At 45.7% G+C, this 6,620-nt stretch overlaps 1 long non-coding RNA gene across 1 annotated transcript; it reads right to left on the bottom strand.

The window, feature by feature from the left end:
• Positions 1 to 3,226: 3,226 nt before the first annotated feature.
• LOC146195917 (uncharacterized) lies at positions 3,227 to 5,765 on the bottom strand. Its single transcript, XR_014705603.1, has 4 exons — positions 5,537 to 5,765; positions 5,365 to 5,467; positions 4,090 to 4,131; positions 3,227 to 3,989 (listed from the first exon to the last, which is right to left on the bottom strand). It is a non-coding gene; the product is annotated as an uncharacterized LOC146195917 (long non-coding RNA).
• Positions 5,766 to 6,620: the final 855 nt, after the last annotated feature.

The following is a 6,620-nucleotide window of genomic DNA, read 5'->3' as shown; positions in this document are numbered from 1 at the left end:
ACCACTATCAAATAAGTCCTCGCTGGCGCTTTAGGACTTTCTCACGCAGACGCGGCCGATATACCTGTGCCTGCGTCTTTAGGTGAGCTGTACAAATTTAGGACGATAAATTTTGTGTGTCCTTCTTTTCCTGAGGACAATTGCTAGCAAAGTGTAATTGATGTCCATGTGATCGAATATGTGTTGTATGACGATCATGTTTCGCCGATTGAAAATCTCTGCAGGCTTGCTACAAAGGCCAAGTGAATTTACTCGTCCAATATTCTCTTGAGGTGCTATGACATCTGGTTTGCTAGATGGACCTTTGAATGTGGAGCAGCAGGTTACCCTGCTTGCCGTGGAACGTCCTGAAGTTGCACTGCCATATTTTAATTTCTTATCGAGATTTCAACCGCCATATATCCTGTGGCGCAGTCACTTCTACTTGCGCTAAGCACGTTAGTGGGTAGATGCGCTTTAGGACTCGCCCTATGTTTTGATGCAGTAACATGGTTCCCATGCGCATCTTTCGAGGTTTTCTGTTCTTTTCATTATGTAAGCTAACAGCTGTTCGTTGTCCTCTCCAGCTACTTTTCTAGAGGAATGTAAGGCGTCGTAATGGCGGCTGCGCATCTGTGCGCAGGTACCTGTCTCGGAAGCGGGGCGAACGCTTGGTCTATTCTTTCCTTGATACACACTCTGCGCTTTAGGCTGGATGGTGCGGTCGAGGTCGCAGTGTATGGTTTCCCGGCTCGGTGTCCAGGCTTCACGTTCATGCCTTTGCTCGGCTGTCGCTCGAAGTGGATTTCACACTTCTTCAAATCCTCGATGTGTTGACCTCTACAGACTATACACCCTGGCTTGTAATCCAGTTGCTGTTTCGGCGAATGCTGCGTTCCGCATTTTCTACAGAGGCTTTTCCTCTTCTTGATGCTGACGTCAATATTGTGTCTGGCCTTCCAGCAGTTGAAGCACGCTTCGACCTATAGTTCATAAATGGTTCGCATGGGTAAAGTACCGAAGTGAACCGCATTCCCGCGGATACCTGCTTTATGCGTGTAAAGATCACCACAACAGATCTTGATTTTTCTGTACGTCTGGCGTCGGCGATCACGTGATGCGGATTCAATCTCCGGATGCTCTCGACAACCTGATATTGCTTCTGTCCATCTAGCGCACCGCATAGAACGTATTTGACGGAGTTGTCTGGTGCCGCGATGTACGCATTAACGCGTATTTATTTATTTATTTATGGCGCTGAGTTTGCCACACGGCATAAAAGGTGGTGGTAGAGTCACAGAAATGTGTGGAGTGCAGTCATGTGCAAGAAGTCACATAAACTGCGTGCATAAATGTTCTTTGTTATCCATAAGTGGAAATGAGAGTCATTAGTCGGTGAAAGTCCAGCTTTTTGTAGAATGGCCTTGCGCATATGCGAAGTTCCTGGGCATGTCCATATTAGATGCCGTTGGTCTGGCCTTCTATCGTCTGGTCTTCATACTTCATGCTACATGCTATTCGGTTCTTTTAGTGCAAGGCGTGGTTACGGTGCAAAAGTTATTGGTGGGATTGATCCTCACCTGATCGAGGTTGCCGCTTTACGCAAAGCCTGATCTGTAGCGGCGACAGCATAGCGCTCTCGGGCCTGGACATGACGATGAAGACGACGATGTCGGCTCCATAGCGCGAGAGCTCAAGGCTACAACTGCACCATCAAGGAACTTTGAGGTTTCATAAACTGAGGAGTAGAGGTAAGGCTTTAACAAACGTTTTCAACTACAATATTTTTAAGCGAAGAACCGAAAAGCACAACAACGAGAAACCTCACTTTTGCTAAATGTGCCGGCTTTTAATGTGCCTTTCTGCATCTCCATGACTTCTATTGGAGGTAGATGGGCGCAACAGTCCCATCTACAGCCCAGAAAAGTCATGCGATTGCAGAAAGGCGCGAGAAAATCTAGCACTTTTAGCCAAATTGAGGTGTCTCATTTTTGTGTTTTTCCATTATCAAACTTTGAAATATACTAGTTGAAAATCGTTTTTAGAGAATTTGTTTTACCAGTGCACGTTAAAGAACCCCAGGTGGTCGAAATTTCCGGAGTCCTCCACTACGGCGTCTCTCATAGCCTGAGTTGCTTTGGGACCTTAAACCCCACAAACCAACCAACCAACTTCCTTCATCAAGCCTCTAGGTTATTTGAAGGTGCAGTTGCGGCCCTGAATCCTTAAACTGTGTAGCCGACATCGTCTTCTTCATCGTCCTGTCCAGGCACGAACAGCGAAATCACGACACACTGCAGTGTAGGCCAGATGACATTACCTGCACCTAACAGAGCCCTAGATAAAGCGTACGAGATAGGGTTGAAGAAACTCGAAACAAATATCCAAACTCGATTCTCACCAGTCACATTTGGCCAGGCTTAACACCAGATAAATGCAAATGTTGTGGCCTTAGAGGATCGTTAGGTCGTATAATAGGGGAATACGAATATATCCGGCCAAAAGAGAAGGAATCATCAAATCCGTCTGGGCGGCCCCTCTCCAAAGTGATGACAAAGAGAACAAACTACAAGCAGTCCGACTGGTCAAGGCTGCCGCCGAGACGCAAGGAACCTCGGCCTGGACCTTAGCTGACCAGACACGCCCAGAGCTCCACTCTGGACTAAACTGCTCTCTCTCTGTTGGACGAAATAAAGTTGATTTCTATCTCTCTGTGCTATCGCCGCAGCCGATAACGCTTTGTGTAAAGCGGCAACACATTCGTGTTAATGCTGATGTGGCCCTTCCTCTTTCCTTCCACCCTTACCCTTGCGCTGTGCAGTAAACATCGCCGTATTCATCAAGTTACAGCTGCAAAACACTCTAGCGCTGTTCAATAAACGTATTCGTCTTCATAAGTAAATACGCTATACGCATACGCCAGCTCTAAAAAGACAGATCGCAGCCGTGTCAGACAGGTTTCAAAGACTACCGAACAGAGTAGCGAGTTGCTGATAAATTTACCAAGTGCGGAAGCAAGCCAAGATCAAAGCGGGAGCAGTGACTTCTGCTGCGGTCGATGGCTATTAGCCCCGAGAAGTTTGAGTGGCGCCCTCTGGCGGTCAGCCCGACGTGACGTCACGGCAAGGACTGCCTGCGCCGATCGCTCTGGCTTCTCCGTGTTGCCGCGTAGCTTAGAGTCAGCGGCCTCGGTTGTTCTCATAACAACAGCATTATGAACAACGCAGACAGCACCGATCGAGTGTCAGGAAAAAAGAAGTATTTAATTATGATTCCTCTTGCTTTCAAAACACGAAACATGGGCTCGTCGCGGTGAGCGCAAGTCTCGCGCGTGCCCGAGCGCTCGCCGCGACGGGCGCAGCTGGTGCCGTCGCCGCCGCAGGAGCCTTTCGTGCGTCGTCCCTTGAAACTGATGATGTGCGTGGAGTCACTATCTTCATGATTGTATTACGAATGCAATACAACAATGAAGATAGGTCTATATGCCTGCGACGCGATAAATTTGTACCGTTTTGCTGTGGACGTTGCTCAGAGCGCGTATTATGGACTGCGCGCTGTGAAATTTGTGCACGGATTTTTATTTAAAAGAGGCTACTGATTAAAACTTTATTAGAATCATCTTACTTGTCGAGCATTTTTGAGAAGCAATTACGCATGATTTGCCAAGAGTAACGCGCATTTTGATGGTCAGCAATATGAGTTATTAACCGTGTCGTAAACATTTCCGTCATTCCGTTCGCCTCTGCCTATCGCGCCGCATCCGTGTGCGCATGGGATGTCTTGGGGGCACTGCTAATTTGCAAATTTCTTTCCAGCTTCTTTTTCACTGAGGAGCATAAATTCCTATGTGGACAAAGCGTGCGAAACAAGTCGCTGACTTAGTGAAGCAGCGAAACCACTTTCATCAATGATTTTTGCAACCGTTATTAGCTGTTTTTGCTTGAAGATGTCATTCGCGCTGAGCTGAATCCCAACGTCCTTGAAAAGCTTCTGAACCTTCACGGTAACTCCTGAAAAGAAAAAAGCGCAAGCTCTGTCAAAAAAAAAAAAAGAAAAAAAAAACAGCTGCAGGTGAAAAAGGCAAGCAGTGTACAAAACTGTATTACATACCTTCAGAAATTCCCGTGAGTTGGTTAGCGCTGTGTGTTGGTCCTTGCGAGAAAAAAAAAAAAAACTACAGAATTATTATGCCATTAAACCACTCTTTACAGATACAGAGATATCACTAAATTTTCGCCACGCATTGAAAACTTTTTCGTTTTGTTAAATACTACAAACAGCTCACTGAATCCATATGTGAAGAGGATGAAAAATGGGTCTTGTTTAAACAGGCCAGTCCTTCTCTGTTCTTAGGGTAACATAATGCTTAGAGTGATAAGGTTGAAATGCAGTATTTTCATGTACATTTGGTGACGTGGCTAGATAAAAGAATATTCCTCGTGTATCTACGGATGACTTGTGGTTTCATTACTTCATTTTTATGTTGTAACAAGCTCTCCACTCGAAGTTACTGCAGTAATATAGAGATTGTTTAAGGTAAATATTGTTTGTTTTGATCAACAGTAGTGGTGAGGAAGCAAAAGCCGATAATTTATCACGATTCTAGCTTACTCATGTATTTCAGTTTCATAGTCAGAACTAAAGACAATGCGGGATATTTAAATGTTTTTCTTTTTCCTGAATGCTTGATAAAAATCATTCACGTTAATGTGAATCATCACAAAGGAATAGTGGCCGCATAGCGTATCCATAGGTAAACGGCGCTCGAATTTTCACTACTGTCCCCATTCTTGTGTGTTGTCAAAGCCTCTGCGTGTGCGCAGAACTGGTACTACTTTGCGGGAACGCCTCTTTCACCTAGAATCAGATAGAGTGATTCAGGCTACAACCTCAAAAAACACTGAAACAAGGCCTCACCGAAGTTTGGGCATTACCTCAGAAAAGCGCAGAGCAGCTGCACATCACGTGCACTTTAAAGCCACGCTTGTTGCATAGCACACAAGTCTGAGACGTATATATCTAAGGCAGGGCTTCACGGAGCCCGAAACAAAAAAAAAAAAAAAAAAAAACATTCCCTATCACAACCCTTACTGAAGTGCTGTTTTTAGGGATGCGTTGCATTGAATCTGCGCCCCGTGTCTTGGAAAATTTGGAAAATATCAGCATTCAAACAAAAAGACCAGCACAGCTGTGCGGAATTGTGTAAAATTTCGCGGCATGAATGAACACGAGAACACCACTGCCGTGAGACACATTTTAAACAAAAACTTAATCAGGGTTCCAGTTGATTCAGCTTGGACATTCCGCTACTGAGCAAAATGTCTGAGCACTCACTGACACAAAGATCTAGGAAACGAAAGTTTGAGCAATGGCTGATTTACTTACGCCGCCGCTTCGTCGATCCCGGGAGCGATCGCATTGCATCGCTAGGACGCACGGGAAGGTTGACGGATGGAACAGCGTCTGGCAATAGCTTTGTTCTTGTACACTGATAATTAAAAAAAAAAAGGCTAGTTGACAAACAGCCCGTAAAAGCGTCGCTACACGTACGGCTCACCTAGTATCTTGTACACCGGCTACACAGTCTTCCTTTTTTAAGTGCTTACTGCCCACTAGTGGCAATGCCGACGGTTGCTTCCCCATTCTTAACTTTATCAATCTAACCTCCTTCATTTTGAACAACTTTGGGTAAAGTGGAAGCTTACACCGGCTTTCTTCCGTGATTTTCACTGCGCACTGAGCAATAAGCCTCTACGATTATTCGAGAGCGAAAACGAACGAAAGGAGCCGGCATCGGCCGGGAGGAGCAGCAGCCCGGCTGGCGGAGTCCTTGCCGTGACGTCAGACTGAGGCGATCGCAGCGGCGCCAGTGTTCGCTCTCGCTCAAGGATAGCTGAACCTCCAAGTTTGTAATGCGAAAACGTTTATTGCCTCATGCTTCGTTCGACCAGAAGCGTGATATTGAAAAACGTCCGTCGCACCTGTCGACCATCCTTAGAACGATAATAATTAGAAAAAGTTTCAATGATAATTAACCATAGTAATTATGATTTGATTAGTCATGGTCATAGTTAAGGTTAGTAATGGTTAGTTATCTTCAAACTAATGCGTAGTAATAGAAATGATTACATTTTAGTCATAATCATGGTTATTTATGGTTATCCAAGGTTATCGCTAGTTATAATCAGTCACAGTCATGGTTAGCCATAGTCATTGTTACAGTGTATAACGTCATTCCAGCTCAAGTAGCGCCACTGCATCGTCAGGCATTGCCACAGTAACAGTGGTGGGGCCACTGCATCCAGAGACATGTCGGAACACGCCTGATGTTGTCATAATTACATCGGTGGCGCCCCTGCACTGCTACCTCCCTCTGTTGCTCGATTGCTGCCTGGAAGCCGACCAGATCGGACGTGGAAGAGGTTTGCGGACAAAGGCGCATAAGCAGGCCAGCAGCAGGAGAGAAATGCTTTTTGCATTGCGGCGCATAAGGAGGCTTAGCCCCCGCAATGTTTTTACATTGGGTCTGGAAAGTGAGAAATTAAGACTAACCGACAGTCTGTCACCACTGCGTGCTTTTTCAGACTCTGGAAAAAGAGCTGCGAACATTATTTTCAAAGCACGCTTGTGGGAAGACCCTG

The sequence above is a fragment of the Amblyomma maculatum genome, chromosome 3 (assembly GCF_055883805.1).
Source record: "Amblyomma maculatum isolate TAMU_Amacu chromosome 3, ASM5588380v1, whole genome shotgun sequence".
In the NCBI taxonomy this organism is placed as follows: domain Eukaryota; kingdom Metazoa; phylum Arthropoda; class Arachnida; order Ixodida; family Ixodidae; genus Amblyomma; species Amblyomma maculatum.
Note: the sequence above shows the minus strand (reverse complement) of the source record. Positions and strands in the feature narration are given on the sequence as shown.